At 36.9% G+C, this 18,104-nt stretch overlaps 1 protein-coding gene across 6 annotated transcripts in view; it reads left to right on the forward strand.

Moving 5' to 3' along the window:
- The window catches only part of NPAS3 (neuronal PAS domain protein 3), an 839,936-nt gene that overhangs the window by 274,783 nt on the left and 547,049 nt on the right, over window positions 1–18,104 (forward strand). The gene's annotated exons all lie outside the window — the stretch shown is intronic.

Here is an 18,104-nt window from a genome sequence, read left to right on the forward strand (position 1 = left end):
GGCTTCGTTCCTGGTCTTATTCCTTAAGAAATGTGATTAACTGACAACTGCAATGTCAATCGGGATATGGAAGAAAGAACATTGATTAAGCTGTTTACACAGTTTTCTCAAAAAGTTTATAAACGACCTCTTTCCATCAATAAGGAGTCACACGAGCCCAGTTGTACACCCTGGTTATTCTCCCTCCTTTCTTCACTGAAAATTAGAACTACTGTTATATTGTCTGTCTTCACACTCTGCCCAATGATCACCCAGAAGGGGAAGTTAGAAAGCCAAGACAAAAACTAGTTAACAGATTCTAGGACGGGGGTTGGGAAACGTGTTCTGGAAAGGAGCAGATAGTAAGTACTTATGCTTTTGTGGGCCATGGAGTCTTTGCTCCTGAGCTCTACTGTTAGAATGCGAGAGCAGCCCCAGACCATCCGTGTGCAGCTGAGTATGCCTGTGTGTCAATAAAACTTTATTTGTGAATGCTGAACTCTAATTATGACATACTGTGAAATCTTAAGAGTTTTTTTTAACCATTTAAAAAATTTTTTTTTTTAATTCTTAGTTTATGGGTTGTGTAGAGACAGATAGCAATGCAATCTGGATTTGACCTGCACGCTGTAGTTTGCCAAGCCCTGTGAAGAGCTTCAGAACTGGAAGGGAATTAGGGACTTTTTTAGAACCCACGTGGTAAGCAGCATATTACTAGTAGTAAAGGGTTGAGCCTTGCATTTGTTTTAAAAGTGTATTGATGATAATAAATGGTGGATAACATGCCTCCTGAAAAATTTATGTTTTTATCTTCAGAGCTAATGTGTGTTCATGTAATCTACTTACTTACTGTGATAGCCAGGATAACTAAATTGTATGCCAGCCAGGGGTGTGGTGGTGAATAATTTTCTAGGTTTCCATGATGTGTACTGTACTCTGCATTGTGTGTATTGCTGAAAAACTAAGCGTACAGTCCTACTAAGTCATTGGCTTAGTCTGGCTTATTATTTTTGCCTGGTTTCTCAATTTAAATTGAGATATAGCAAATGATCCAAACTAGGGCTATTCAGAGTCTTCTATAGATGAAGGATCTTATTAAAGAGTAACATGATCAAAGCTTTGTCTACTCAGGACTGTTGTTCAGCCATTTTGACTTGACTAATCAACAACTGGCCAGTTCAATTAAATAATTGTTTTGATTGATTTCCCCACATAATATATTAGGTGTCCTTCTGATTCAAATGGGGGTTTAAGGCATGATATGGCTATAACCATCATGACGGAAATCATTAGAAATAAGAAATTTGGGATTTGGATATAAGAAATCCAACATTACTATGAATATTAGAATGAATAAGTTTGGAATTAAAGCTGAATTAGTTATTTGCAAGTAGAATTGAAACTAGCTCCAAAACCTTATGTACCTAAAATGGAAAAATATGACTAGACTATACAGAATCGTCTCATTTCGACCACTTACTAAAGTGACGAGGTTACTGAAGTACTAAAGGATAGTCATTAGGAAATACTGTTGTGCTCTTCGGCCATTGTCCCTTGAGACTGTCAATCACAGGGTGTTGGGTGAGTGCTCAAAGGGTGAATAGTACTGAACCAAGTAATGGAGGAAATTAAAATTCGTGAGTTTATCGTCCTCACTTCCCAAAGCTCTACAGAGACTTAAAAATATATTTTTTAGTAGTGTTTTGTAATTAAAGCACATCACTCATATATAATTTTACAGTTTGGGAAATAAGGCTGTGTTGAATATCAGCACTGATGATGAAAACAGACTGTGTACACAGTTTGGGTTTTATATAAATACTTTAAAATATTGGCTTTCTTCAATAAAAATAGATGAATAGTATCCAGGTTTTTACAAGAATTTTAGCATAAAAGCAAAATTGCTATCATTTTCTATTTTGAAAAGAGACATGAAGATCGCGTAACAAAATGTGTAAAATGCAGTATGTTCTAGCTAGCTATGACAGAAAATGAGGATGCAGATGCAGGTAAGCCTCACTCTGGGCATACACAGGACCTTTTGTAAAGCGGTGCAGCGATGTTTTCTTAGTTGATACCCGACCTAACGTGCCCTTCATTGTCTCTGAACTCCCAAAGTTGCAGACACTGCAACTCCCAAAGTTGCAGAAAAGTCTGGGTCAAGTTGTTCAGCCTGTGCTATTGTGGGATTTACATCCAGCAGGCAATCAGAGTGAAGCTTTCTGTTGTGAGTCACTACATGTTTTGCCATACAAACATCTTCTGGAAAAGTTTACAGAGATGAGAGAAAGGGACTTTTGTAGGGAATTCTGACAGCTTATAACAAAGGTCCAGTGGATGTAAACAAGGTCAGTGGAGCCAGCAAAATGTGTGAATGCCACAGAAACCGATAATCTGTATCATCTCAGTAAGCCTTCAGAGCCTTACTAATAGTATGCTCTTGGTCAGCGCAGTTGGACACTTCCAAGTTCAAATCTCCATGACTGTGAACAAGCAACATTTCTTTGGCCTCAGTTTGCCTAGAAAATGGGGTAGTTGGACTTGAGAATTCAGCTGGTCTTATACTGCAGTGAGCCTAGATTTTATTGCGAGGCTTAAGTTTAGAAACTAACAAAGGCATGTTAGGTTTCCTTTTTAGAATTTTTATCATGTCAGAGCTAACCTGTGTTTTTGTTTTGTTTTGCTTGGTAAGATTGTATTTCTGAAATGATGTTAATCAGGAGGAAGAGATGGTCACCCCGCAACGTTTATTTAAAAATACAGTTTGAGATTCTAACATGTCAGAAGTCTTCACTTGTATCCTGTGACAGAGCAGAGGAAATTGAGAGTGTTGCTTAAAATACACAGGTGATTTGGGGATATTAAGGCAACTTAATGTTATGCTAATGCTTAAAGTAATGAGATCTAAAGGTTGATGAGATAAATTTTTAGTATGTGGCTATTTCACTGAGATAAAAAGACAAAAGCATTTTTAAAATAGGCTGTATCTGAAATGAAAGGCTGATCCATTGAAACAGTGGATATAATTGATACTTCCCTCAGAATTTTGGTTTTATAGGATAAATCTTACTATATAAACCATTAGGTTTTAGGGTAACATTTTGTTGTTGTTGTCATTAGAGATCAGGAATGAGTCCTATTTCTCTTTCATTTTACTCACCTGTTTCTGCTCTAAGTCTTCGAGCGCTTATTACATTGCAAGACTCACTAGGCTGTGTGTGGAATGCAAAGAAGGAAAGAAACTGAACCCTCTAGGAGTTTATAATCTAGCAGGAGTGACACACATGCTCACAAAATAATAAGGCAAGGTGTTATTCATGTTGAGAGAGGTTTAAGCAAAATGTTGGATAATCTGTTATGCATAAATATAGTTACCGCCGTAAACATGGTGACATTTAATGAGAATTGTGGTCGCTGAGATGTCAAGTAAGCTTATGAAGGTTTTTCTTTTCAGAAGAGTATTTTAAACAGAATACCCAAATGGCATGTAGGACACAGAACACTTGTGTGTATTGCTATTATCTGATGATAATTTCAAACAACCAGGAGCATGAATCACATACCACACTTACAAACCAAGAGCTTAATCAAATGTCATCTTCTAGTACCTTTTCTCTAGTACCTTAGCATTTCACAGAGATGGAGGAAAGGATGGAATGAGGTGTGTTTTTATTTTATTTTTTTAATTCTTTTTTTTTTTTTTAAGATTTTGTTTATTTATTTGACAGAGAGAGACACAGCGAGAGAGGGAACACAAGCAGGGAGAGTGGGAGAGGGAGAAGCAGGCTTCCCGCGGAGCAGGGAGCCCGATATGGGACTCGATCCCAGGACCCTGGGATCATGACCTGAGCCGAAGGCAGACGCTTAACCGACTGAGCCACCCAGGCGCCCCTGAGGTGTGTTTTTAAATCTCACAATCCTAATGGATATAGGTTGCAGAAAACTGCCCAGCATCGGAGGCATGAATATAGAAAGGGTCAGATCAGATGAGAAGCGGCTGTCCCAGGAACCTCACAGTAGAATGGCTGAAGTTCAGGCACGCCACGGGGACAATGATGGGAGAATCCACTGCTTCTCTTGGCTCCCGGCTCACATACCTCCCACCAAAGCCGTAATTGGGAGGGAAGACTAGACGGCGTGGAAGAAAATGTTTTGTACTTTCATTTAAATGAGCACAAAGGGAAGGAACAGTTTTGCTTCACATGGGAAGTCAGTCATTTCTTGGGTTGCTAGCTCAATGTTTTAGCAGAACAGCTGTTCAGTACAATGTGGCTTTCTACAAGCAATATTTCTACTGCTAGAAAAGTGGCAGTCTGCCAAAGAGAGTGCCCAGACCAACCCCTAAACAAAAAAAATCTTTTGTCAACGACTCTAATAATTTGTACAATTCAGGAAAGGGGGGTTGCACCATCTTTGCAGATGTGCATTTATGATGCTATTTTTAAGCAGAGCAGCATGGAAGAATAGATTCATACGAATCGTAAGTTGATCATTCATTTTAAGCATTTGGCTTCTGCTCCTTCTAAAATTCCACTCTGTGGAAAGGAAACACAGCCAGTCTTGAAACGAGGTAAGGCAGGGTGTGACAACAAGATGAAATCCTTCATTTCCAAACCTGTGGTGCTTGCTCAAAAACAAAAAGCTTTGGGGTGTTTTCTTTCCCCCGCAAAGGAAAGAAATGTGGTTTTTCTGATCCCTCACAGAAGAAACTTGCTATCCTTCAGCATTTTGAGGAAATAAACTCTTAATGAGCCCGCATTCTTTTACTGCAGTCCATTCTCTGAAAATGAGTTTAAGTGCTGAAGGAAATGCCAGAAGCATTTACACAACCAGCGCCAAATTAATGTGTGTTACTTCTCTGTATTTTAACATCACAGACGCTGTGCAGTTCTTCTGGTGTGAAACTGGGTTTAGTCTCAGACGTGTCTTCTGCCCTCTGGTTACCCAGACTCTACAGCAGTGGATTCTGCTGGCTTCGATGCTGGCGATGAGTTAAGAAGTTTTATAAATTGCAGTTCCCTGGGAAAGAACCTTCAAACTTCTCCTAACAGTAGAGGATAAAATCTGATAGAATCCTCATCTTGTTTTTTTTTTTTTTTTTTTATTCAGCCATCTACTTGATATTGACATAAAGGGAATTAGACTACTCTCTTAAAATATGAGTTCATGTATTTAAAAGGACATAAAATTAATACAGACCCAGTCAGTAGAGGTGATTCTAGAGCAAAGACAACCGTAGAAGTTTCACTGACCAGATCAAAGGCTTCCTCTAATTTAGATAGTTGGGATCTTTGTTATTGTTGGTGTTTTCTTTTTTAAAAATCCAATCTTTGCCTATCCCATATAGGTGTAAAAACTGCTCAGTTAAACGGAGTTGCATGTATTACTACACCAGGAGTAGTTTGCTCCACTTAGAATGCAGTCCCCTCAAGTTTTAACACATATATACTAATGTAGAAGTATTAACCAAGATGATGGAATATTACTAAAATAGGTTATTTTATGCTACTAATGAAGGTATAGTCTTCAAATTGTTCTGGTGAGCTGTTTCGTCATACTTCAAGTTGTTACTCAAGTGTTTTTCAAATGTTTCCCGAATCTAGTAAGTATTTACAGTGACAATTACAATTGATTACTTAGGTGGCCCCCAGTGGAGGGGAACTGCACTTTGCGAAGTGACAAGTGCCAGACGAATTGTTTCTAAAATGTTCTTTTATATATTAAAAAAACACTTTTTAACAGTTTAGAGAAATTCTCTAGGTGTAGGATTTCGGCAGCAATTCATATTAAAAACCGAGTTCTTTCAATAAAGCAAGTGATGATTCCCCCAAATACATATTTTACATTCACATCTTCAATTTTTAAGATATCTCAAAGTGAGGAAAGGGAAATATAAAAAATAAATTTGAGTTACTGACTTGTGTCTAATGGCAATATATTTCAGGAACGTATTGGGAGGCACAAAATTATCCATGATGCATTCCTGCTGCTTTACTCATGCCAGCTATTACTTCAGTGACTTAAAGGGTTGATACTTTTTGATGTGTAAGTGTAAAGCTATATGATCATTTTTCACACTTACGCATTATCTTTCCCAAAAATCATAGGAACAGCATGCCAGTCATTATTGCATATGAAGGCATTTTCTGGTATGAGTTGGGTGGAAAAACATGCAAAGATATTGTACATCCATGATCACATTTCATATTTATAAAACTTCATGAGATGAGCTCCTTTTTCCTTTTGCATGTAGAGTTATTTTTAATTACTCCAACTCTCTCGGTGCTAAAAGATACATAAGTAAGAAAAAGGGATGTTCGAAGATGGTTTCTTTCAGTGAACTTAGGTGCTTTGTGTACTGAGCAGTTGTACCCAATGAAACTCATTTAGTTTGGCCCGTGATTTATTCAAGTGGCTCAAGAGGCCTGAATCCATTAATAATAGTCTCTGTACAAAACACAAGAAAGACTAAAAATAAAATTCTGTCGATCTGTATCTGTCATAATTCATGTAAAACTCCTATAGAAACAATTGGTATGCGTTTAGTAACCCTACCATCTTGTCTTATCAAGGTGATGATTGCATTCCAGCACATTTCTAGCCAATCCCCCAAAATAGATGGAGTGAGACTGGCAGATAGACAGTTGATTGTGGTCCAACTGATGTCCGCACCATTGTTTTTGTTAGCATGTGGGTAAATTAACTCGGCATGCAGAAAACATTCAGACCTTTCACTAGACTTTACTCCTGTCGAGTTTGCTTGACCAAGGTGGACTCGGGGAGTGAGATCGGGAGTCCTGGAGGAACTCACCCCACTACCGAGCATGTTCTGTTGATAAAACAAACGACTAAATTACACTCACACACTTCCTCACCTGCAGCTATTTGTAAGATGAAACCGTATTAGGAGGTTATAATTTCAGAGCACACTAAATTTTTTCTCATGGTTTTTCACAGTGACATTATCCTATGAAATAGTGGGACAACTTGCCCAGTGTCAGGTTTATAATCCCCTGCTCTCATTAGCTTTTTGCTGAACTCTTTCTCCTCTTCTGCATTGCTCTCTTTTGAATTATGTCTGTGGCAAACCTCAGCCTTCGTTTGATTAAGGAAAGTTGATATGTTAGTGTAATCTGAGTTCTCAGACTTTGTTCTACAGTCACCTCTTTGCTACTTTCCACTTCCAGGATTCTTTTCCCCTTCTCCTTTTTTTTTTTTTTTTTTTTTCCTCCCTATCTAAACTGTCCCTTGGAGGGACTGCATTTCATGATCTTGTTCAAAGAATTGCAGAGCAAAATTGTGAAACAGTGGTAACATTTTAGATAATGATTAAGCAGCGGTCCTAAGAGCAGCCAGTCCAAATCAGATCTTTAAGCACAGATTTCTCAGAGATTTTCATATTTCACTTTGGTTTCTAGGGCATGTAATACTGGATGGTGGATTTGGAGGGGGGAGAAAACTCCCCATTGCCTTGTGTGCCACTTACAATCCCCATGTACAACCTTATATCCATATTGATTGTATGCTATGGATCTCTGCTGCTAATGTTAGTCACCTGATTTGCAGAGAACTAGAACTAATAACCTTTTCAAATGTTATCAAATTATGACAAATCCTAGACCAATCAAATTACTTAAGTGATCATTGATCATTTATTTGATATTTTAATTTTGAATGAGTCTACCTCAAGGACTTCTTGATATTTCCGTTATTTTTAGTAGACCACAAATGCCAAACAGTAACACAGTTCATAAATTTCACCAACAATGAACCCAGAATGCTGTAAATTAGCTTTATTTAAAATGATCTTAAGAGAAATGAATGACCTTTAGCATAATTATAGACATAGCAGACAGAGTGGAAATCGGGGGAAATCACCGGATTAGGAAGTACGTCTGACTATATTATATGTCTGTTTGGGGTGTGAAGGGGTCTGATTAGATTTCTCAGTGGTGAAGGAGACAGAAGCTTTTTGCATTTAGGTCGCCCCACATTTTAGGTTGCTAATGATTTCATTTTAATGTCACCATTTAGTTTCATACTGATCATTTATACTGACAAAAAGGAAGAAAAGAAAACAAGGAACCTGTCATCAATCATTCATTTAATCAAGTAGCAAAAGTAGATAAATAAACATACTGAGTTAATTATTCTTCTGTATGTAGTGATTGACAATAAAGTTAATTTATGCCTATTTTAACCCTTCGATATTTTGTGCCATTAGGAATAATAGCTATTAGCAGTTGTAGAGAGGACTTGGGGGTGAACTTTTTCTTCCTAAAGTGTCTTAAGAAAATTCAGTCTTCATACTTGGGGTATTTATTCACTTGAAACCTATTTTGCTAAAGAGTTGTGGTTATTTGCATCTAAGCATATTAACTCCATGCTACCAAATATAATGAAAAACAATTATGTTAGTCTGCCTCCTTTGTTGTATTCCTATTCAGACTCTTTAATGAAGACCTTTTTCTTAGCAATGTGCATTTTTAATGTGTAAAAGGATTTGTCACCAGATACAAATACGTTATAAATTCAAATGTGTATTAGATACCGCACTAATGGAAAAAAGTCTTAGTGACAACAAAACACTTAACACATATATTTGAGTTAAAAGAGCTTTTGAAAGTTCTAAAAACCTATTTTTGGTTTGTCAGCATTTTTCTGCAGTTTTCCAGACAATTTTTTTTTTCTGGTGGCTATTCTTATTAAAATATCAGTGATTACTTTTATTAGACCTTCCATAAACAAGTGTATTCTTCAGGTGAGTATGGGTAGTGCAACTAAATTGTCTAAAGATGTCCTCTGGAATCTTTCTGGCACTCTCCTCTAAATCAGTCTGCAGACAAGAAACGGGGAAGCAAGAAGCAGACTTAATGGATTTGGGGTTGAAAATAGGAATTTAATTGTTGATTAAAATTGTGTAAAGATTTGAGGCTTCAAGAAAGTATGGGTGCCTTTATGACTAGAGATACGCTTCTTTTAGATGTATTTTATTACATGACTCTTCCCTTGGCAGTTTTCGTGTTTAGTGTAGCTGAATCTACCCACTCACTGTTTTTGATTTCTTGCCCAGCTCTTGTGTTTGCTTCAGTTCTAACAAACTAGAACTGGAATCCGAGAGAGTTGGTGGGCAAGACCAGAGTACATTTCACACAGAAGCCACGCTTCGTGTCGAATCTCTTTGCGATAAAGGAGGAAAAAAGAAAAAGCTTGCATATTTTTGCTTGGCCTGTTTAGGAAATTATCAGGTTTAGTATTAGTCCCGAAATCTATAATCATAAATAGCAAGTGGCGGTAGATTTTGAGCTTGTGTCAGTATTACCAGATTCCCATATTCTTGATTGCTCATGTTGAAATTTGCTCTCTGCAAACGTTTGGCTTGAGGAAGAGGTTTTGTTCATAAGGCTTTCTGACACCAGAACAGGTAAGGTATTGTAGTGTGATCTTTAATGACGAAGTAAAATTTGGAAATTATACGCAATTTAAATTGGTAGCTATGAACTAGGTAAAACAACATACAGAAAATAATTCACCTCATCAAGTCAATGTGTAAGTAAATGAGAACGATGCATGGATCATGATATGTTTTTAAAAATAAAGATTATCCACATTTCTTAAGTTTAGAGTAATTCTATTTGATGAATGAATCCATCTGCCTCCTCACCCCCATTCCTGCGATGGACACCTCGAAACTTCACTAATTGCTGTGTAAATGTATTAAAGAGAAACCTTTTTATTCTTTTTTGTTAGTCCTTTGTTTGGCCTCCTTTTACCTGCATGCATTAATTAAGCGGCAGTGTGAATGAAGAGTGGGAATTTGTGGCCTTTTTGTTGACAGAAATAATGGTTAATCTCTTCAGCTTTGTCCACTTTATGACCTGGCTTTTTTCACTCCCTTAACAATCTGCAGCTAGCAAGTTTAGCATAATACAGTTTGTAATCACTGTGGTAACAGTAAAATCAACAACTCTGTGTTTTCTTCCTGGAATAAACTTTCAAAGTTCTTTTTGGACTTACATTTGAGAGAGAGCATAAAAACTGGGGGGAAAGATGCCAAAGAATCTCTAAGTAGATGGTAGACAGATGCCCATCTATATGACCAAATACAAACATAGTTTTAAAAGGAAAGATCTGAATTTGAATTGAAATATTTGGTCAAAATCTACTTCATGAGAAAATAAATTTTAAATCTGGATTTCTGATCACTTTCAAACACTAGACATAATGAATCTTTTAGGCACAAGTGTATCTTTAATACGGCAAAATGAACGTTTTCTTGGTGTAATTCTTAGAGCTACTTAGCGTCTATTTGATATATCTTTTAGTTTTCTTAATCAGTGGGTTTCTGTCCCCAGCCCCAGGGTTTTAAGGTGATAAAGAAGATAGGCTGGTTCTGGTTTACCTTCTGTCCTTCCTGAATTTCATTGCTCTCTCTCCCCTGGAAAAGAATCAAAGAAGAAAGGATTTTTAGGTGCTCAGAAGTGATGGGGTGAAGCTAACCCCTTCCACCTGATCATCCGATTCTTTTGTTTTGTTTTACTACAAGTTCTTAGTTGCCCCTGTGTGTCACTTAGAGAACAGTATTCCAGTTAAGTCTTTCAGTTATTAGCAGTTTCTCTCCTTTAAATTACTTTATTGTGGTTTTATGTATCCATTGAGAATAAGAAGTATATTTTAATCACCTACTGTTTGTTCTCTGTGCTTGGAGATAGAAAAGACATAGAAGATGCATTTCTGCTGTTGAAACATTTGTAATTTATTTGTAGAAATGGGGCTTTTGATACAAAAAAAATTAGACACCATTTTTGAGAGAATCCAATAGCAGTGAAGTGCTTGTTAAACTAAAGAACGATCCTGGCCTGTGCCCTTCTCGGAAGCCAGAGGGCTAAAGGAGTATATTTTGGAACCATGGTGGCTACATGGAGAAAGTTCTTGTCTTTTTTAGTGTGTCTTCATAAACTTTGTCCTCCTTGAGCTACTCAGGGACCTATGAAGAAAGACAGGTACTCTATAGTTTTACAGATGAGAAAACTGGGGCACAAACGCACCAAGTGACTTGTTCAAGATTAGATGGGTTCTTAAGTCTGAAGCATGCTATCACATTTTCCCAAGGTTGAGATGTCCTGTGATTCACAGTGGGCTTTGAAGCCAGCTCCCTGTGATTTTAGCTGATGGAGATCCCCAGGTCTGGCCTAAACACTTTAGTCTGTGAACTGAGACTCAACAATCATTTTGTTTTGATTTTCCATGAATCTTAAGAGACTGTAACAACAAATGGTATATTCAGAGATAGATTCAAAGAATGCTCTCAGTTTCTCTGAGGGTATTTCTGCTAATAGTTATCATGGCAACATTATACCTAACATTAGTTAGCTTTTAAGTTTTCAGTCTTCATAAGAAATAGATCAAGCTTTTCATTTTACCATTTTTTTTTTAAAAGATTTTATTTATGTGAGAGAGAGAGTGTGCGTGTGTGCACACGCCAGCAGGGGGAGGTGCAGAAGGAGAGGGACAAGCTGACTCGCTGCTGAACGGGGAGCCCCACTCAGGCCTGATCCCATCCCAGACCCCGAGATCATGACCTAAGACGAGGTCAGATGCTTAACCGACTGAACTACCCCGGCACCCTGGTTTTACCATTTTTTTTTAGTGAAATTAAACTGAAATATCCAACTAGTGAGCTAGATTTAGACTTTTTCAGTGGGTTTTAGGAGAAATGTATTGTGATTGAAACCTTTCTTAGGCTTTGGTTACCTTTTAGAAGAAACATTGTAATTTTAACATAGCAGGTCACTGGCTGTGGATACCTATGCCTGTGTTCATTTCCCCTTCCCTGTAGAAGGGAAGTGCTGTTATTTACCATTTTTTTTTTTTTAAGATTTTATTTATTTATTTGACAGAGAGAGACACAGTGAGAGCAGGATCACAAGCAGGGGGAGTGGGAGAGAGAGAAGCAGGCTTCCTGCTGAGCAGGGAGCCCGATGCGGGGCCCGATCCCAGGACCCTGGGATCATGACCTGAGCCGAAGGCAGACGCTTAACGACTGAGCCACCCAGGCGCCCCTGTTATTTACCATTTTTAAATGCGTGTCACGATAGCACAAACTTTAGATTTCTCAGATTTTGGAGTACTCTTTGATGAAGTCTTACTCTTCTGGCAGCTTTTGTGTTCCCTCTCTACTTTATTAGACAGCATTTCCTGGAATTTGGAATGCTATTTTTCTTGGCATTTTAGTGGGCAGCTTATGCACTCAAGGCGTCACCTAAGTACCAGCAACACATTCTTGACTGAATAATGATGTATGTAGAATGTTACTTTTTTTGCCTTATAAATGGATAGCAATTTACACAGCTGTGGATGTGGGATGTTTCAATCCCAGACCATGTTGTAAGAAAAATTGAATGACAGTGAGCAAAACAGCAGTAATTATAAAACTAATTACTAAATGCTGATGATGCCCATAGGCTTTGCATAACTAAAATTAGAAAAGGAAATTGCTTTCGGCTTCAGAGAGGCAACATGCTAGTTATTTCACTGTTTCAGTCAAAATGGAGGGTAGTATATAAAGTTCAATCAGGAAAATATACATGCATACATATCTATAGATTTGCATATACATATATTTCTCTATGTTGAAATGTTATTCACTCTATCTTACAATTTTATTTATAGAACTTTATGCATAGATATTTACATAAAGAAGATAAGTATATTAAAATATTTGAATGCAGTATATATACTGTGCATTTCACATACACTATAATTGCAGCATTAAAATGCATATCTTTACAATATATTTATACATGTTAGGTTTCTCTCATGTACATTTTCACAGCAGAATGTAGTGTATATTTCCACCCTTGCATAACGAATCTAATCTTGTGAATTCATAGCACATTCTTCAAAATGAAATACCAAAAAATTAAAACATAGATCGGCTCATAGAAAATGAATTATCATGTTTTGAGAAGACAAATGATTGATAAATCAGCAGTCTGTAAGGCATACCTTTGTTCATGTTCAATTTGGAACTAAGAAATATGTGATATTAACCCCACAGAAATTACTGAGATTGTAAACCTATTACCTGCAGACCGCAGACAATTCTAGAATTATAAATGCTAGAGCTGATACTGATAATACTCAAGTAGGAAGTACGGTGAAGTGAATTATGTCAGTATGCATATAAATGGAAAATGATTTATTTATTTTTTTTAAAGATTTTATTTATTTATTTGAGAGAGAGTGAGAGAGAGCATGAGAGGGGAGAGGGTCAGAGGGAGAAGCAGACTCCCCACTGAGCGGGGAGCCCAATGTGGGACTCGATCCTGGGACTCCAGGATCGCGACCTGAGCCGAAGGCAGTTGCTTAACCAACTGAGCCACAGAGGAACCCTGGAAAATGATTTAATGAATTAAAAATGTGAACACTTTATCGAAAATGTTTTCTTGTTCCTTAACAATTAGTTGATTTCTATTTCTGTCCTCTCTGTAGGCCTGCAGACAAATGTTGTAAAACACAAACTCTCCTGAATAAACTATTAATGGTTATGTTTAAGTTTCAGATTAAATAGATCATGGATCAGGAAGATGAATCATTGTTGATACAGAGGGAAAATGAATCCTGCATTTAAAAAATTCAAGTAGTTTGAATGACCTAAAATGTAACGTTTTATTTAATTTTCTGCCACATGTTATTTCAAAAGTCCTAAGAAATTAAAATGACAAAAGATGATACTGTCTGTAGACATATATTATTGAAATGAAATCCAAGTATAATTGAATCAAGGCTGTAATGAAATTCTTCTTGTAACTTTTACCTAGTGGGGCAGTGCAATGCGTTAGTTCTTCCCATTTGTGTTAGTGAATTTAGTAATTAGCTCTTTTACTAAGGCAAATGGTCTAATAATGGAGGAATAAATCACAGAATGGCATATAAAATGAATATGGAAAGTCTTGCTTCATGTGTAATGTCTGGTAACTTAGTCAGCTGTAACTAATACGTACACAAGTTGGGGTAAAGTCTCAACTTTCGCAAGTTATACAAGGTCCCGAGAGTCATAACAAATCATTGCTGCTCATCAGACGTCCTTCAGATGCGAGGTGACGTCAGTAGTGAAAGTAAGTATGGGATCAAGAATTCAGAGAGCGTAGGGTGAATTAAAGTGGTATTAATAGGTTTATATCTGTAAAAAAAAAAATGGCATATGTTTGGCCTCAAATTTATTACATTCCAGTTTGTTCTTCCTGGGGCTTTGAGGGGAGAGGATAGGAGAACACCTCTCAGTGTGTTGTGCGAGAAATACAGGTTTCCTTTGAAGTAAGTGACATGGGAGAGTTTCAGGAGAAGGAGGGGACGGCCAGGTAGAAAGAGAGGTATGAGCTTATAGAGAACGAATTCATCCATATATTTCACATGTGACGACTGAGAACCCAGTGTGGGCCCAGCTTGCTGCCATCTTGAGGGAAAATAAAAACTTGTCTCTAGGCAATATTTGAACTCAAAACTTGGTCACTTTATGTGTGAATAGAATTTTAGGAGAAGACAGATAGCAACAATACCATTTTTTCAAGGCTCTCTGTTCAAAACTCATTGTCATTTAACTCATTAAGAAAACACAGCGTCCTGTGGGGTGCTGTTTTATCAACCAGTACCAGCAGGCAAGCCTTGCTTACAAAGTTCATTTTCTACAGATTTTCTGTCATGTTTCACCTTGGTAATCTCCATCTCTTGTGTGCAAAAAGAAACGATTTATTTTCAGCACTTGAGGGATATAGAACATCTGACTGCTGTCATAACCTATTGTTTTTAACATAAACATTATAGCTGCATTTGCCTTGAAATATTTGCCCCTGATTGCGTAAATCTGAGCCAGGTACGCGAGTGTCACCTTGTGCTCTCCCGCATCGAAACTGAGACCTTTCGCTTAGAAAGTGCGATTTGCTCCCTTCACAAGCATTTACCTCAACAAAATTAGAAATGGATTTCCTTTTCATAATTGAGTTAAACAGTGCAGTAACTGAAGAAAAACTTATGAGAGAATGTATTGCTTTTAACCATAGCATATAGAACCCCTCAAATGTGGCTAAGGGCCTACTATATTTTCCTTTATCAAAAGATGGTTGATTGCTTAATGGTTGAAGCACTACTAAATAGCTTATATCACATTACTGGAGAAAATGTGCTTTACATCAATTGCACAATGTAATTCTTTCTATTATTTTGGTAGAATTGTTTTACCTTGCATGGAAGCATGCATATAAGAGAGAGAATGATTTGATAATCTTTTGTGATATACAGGATGTCTAAAATGTGTTATTCAGGAATTATGTCGGTTCACTTAGAAAGCTGGAGCCCTTTGCTATTTCCTTTGATCACTCATTTGTGGAATAATGTAGCTTACGACTCAACATTTATCTGCTTTAAAACCAAAATAGATACTTATATTTAGTTAATTCCCGGCTCCATTTTGTATGCCCACTACTCTTTTTCTTTCTTCCTCACCCATCTCTAATTTTATATTTCATATGCCTCTGTCAGCCTTATTAAATAATTTTTGGAGCATTATGAGGTATATAAAAAGAATCACTATCTAATTTCATTACATGAAATGAAGGTTTCCTTTGTATTGATACCCTTGGCTTTGAAATTTTCATTCATCCTTGAACTAGGATAAACACTTATTCTAAAAGTATTTTACCCCCCCTTTTTTTTCCTGATTAATATTCTTCTTTGATAATCTGATTGACTCTTATAGAAGTCAAGGGAACATTTGTTTTTCCCCATGACTTCTCTGAGTTGATGGCTCTGCTTTTTCCTCTCTTGAGAGACTGCATAGCCGCCCCCACCCCCCCCCCAACACACACACCTTTCTGAGCATTATTTTGAACTGTTCACAGCTGGTTTCTAGTCTGACCTCATTTTGTGATCTTTTAAAATGTTTCCAAGCACCTCTTTGGGACTTAATATTTCTGCTCTGCTATAGCTTTTTAATTGACTGATAAGTTGCCTTTTTAGAAGTTTTTTTCCTGTGGGTTTGGCCTCTCCAGCCCTCTTTGTGTTCTTTTTCATTTTTATACTAATAATTACCACACTTCCCAATTAATTGCCATTTGTGAATATAATTGATGTGTTTCCTCCCTCTCCAGACCACTAATGAAGATGTTAAATAAGTCTTAGCGTGAGGCTTAACCTCTGCAGAATTCCCTTGGACCATGGGTATATTAGAGTTTACTATAGCTTTATTTATTTTCCCTGCCTTTAAGAGTCCTTCTGCTTGAGACATTTTAATTCATGTTCTAGGATTTCCCAATCAGGGAGCTCTGCATGAAGTGTCTGTCCAGATACATAATGCCTATTGAACTCTCTCTGATTTCTGCACACAAAGATCATTGGTTTACTCACATATCCGAGATTCTTAGAAGCAGTGTTGGCATTCAAGACAGTGAAAACAAAATGCTTTTGTGAATTTAATGTGTGAGATATTATCACTGTGAGATAAATCCATCTGATGGCTCCCTGTTTGGCAGTGTTGGCACAAGGGAGTGCATCAAAGGTGTTTAACACGAATGTCCTATGTAGCTGTCTTAGAAGAGAGTATGCTTCCGTTCCAACCCAACGATATTGGGTCCACTTTCTCTATGATCAGAATATTACAAAGGGAGTGGAGCATAATTTATATCAGAGGTTCTGTGATGGAATGAAATGGAACTCTTTTGAAGTATGATCTCTGAAAGCACAGCATGAAGCTCAAATAAAGTGAAGGACATTCGCTATTACAAGTAATGTCCTTAATAATCTTGTTAGTCTAGTCTCCCTCTGTACGAGACAAATGGAACATTATTGGCTTATGGGCTGTAGTAAATAATTTAGTTTCCAATATTCAGGCTGCTTTGACAGTAAATTAAAATGACATGAAAGGGGCTTGTTGAATAAAGAAAGTATCCAATCAAATTTAATTGGCATGACTAAGGCAGTAGAAATATGTTTTATAATTAAACCATGTTGTCTTGGAGCTTTGTAAGCATGTATGAATCAAAATGTCAAAAATTATTCTTTGATACTGTGCATTTAAAACTTTGCATGGTGAATAGTTTCCTTAAACAAGCTTCTAGACATGCATATTGATGTAACATGAAAATAGTTTCATGTTTTAAATAATAAGTGATAAACTTCTCCATTTGTAAACCCTTGCAAGGAGCAATTCTGATAACAGACCACTTAGAACTCTCTTTTACAGGATTTTGTTTTCAAATTGATACACTAATAACTCAGAGGAAGCTATAATTTTGTGCTTGTATTATGGTCTTTCAATGCTCAATCTTTTGGTGAAGAAAAAAAATAAGAGCCAAACTCACTGAGCAGAACAAAGAAAAGAAATAGTATTGAGGGAAAAAAAAGAATAATACAAGGTATATTTTGGTTTACTGTAACCTTCTCAAATTCAAGAGGAATTGGATTTTCTACATTTGACAGCAAATGTGTCAAATGCTTCTGCTATAAAAGACAGGAAGCCGTGGGAATTTCAGATTTTTGTATGACCACCTGGCCTATTTTTTTTTTTCTTCCCTGAAAGTTGTGCATAAGTAAGTGCCTATTTGTAATAAAATTCCTAATGATGGTTCTTTCCACAACTCAGGTGGAAAATATATGGTGGTGATGGTGGTGTCTGAGTCTGCAGAGATTGCTTATAAAAACTGAAAAGAGCTTAGCGAATCATTTTTCATTCTTAGCCTTTTCCAATGTCCAAGTCAAAGGAAGCTAAAGATTAGAGAAGTAAGCAAGGAAGGGAGAGGGGGTCAGCTACATCAACAATATTCAAAATACTAAGATCATATGTGACTTTTTCTTAGAGATTTGAGTATTATTTTCTAATCTGATAACTTCTCAAGGAATATTTTTGCTAATAGTCACTCTATTTTCTAGATTAGGCCCAAATCTAAGGAGCTGTTTCAGAGATAATACAGTTATTGTTTACATTGCTCCAAGATAGATCTAAAGCAATATGCTACAAATGTAGCTTCTCTAATATTTTGTACTTTGTGCAAAGCTGAGGCATCAATGATGTAGAAATGCATGAAGCATTTCCTTTGGGTGAAAAAACTGACCTGAATGAATATTCTTAA

This window comes from Phoca vitulina, unplaced genomic scaffold (assembly GCF_004348235.1).
Source record: "Phoca vitulina isolate PV1807 unplaced genomic scaffold, GSC_HSeal_1.0 scaffold7, whole genome shotgun sequence".
In the NCBI taxonomy this organism is placed as follows: domain Eukaryota; kingdom Metazoa; phylum Chordata; class Mammalia; order Carnivora; family Phocidae; genus Phoca; species Phoca vitulina.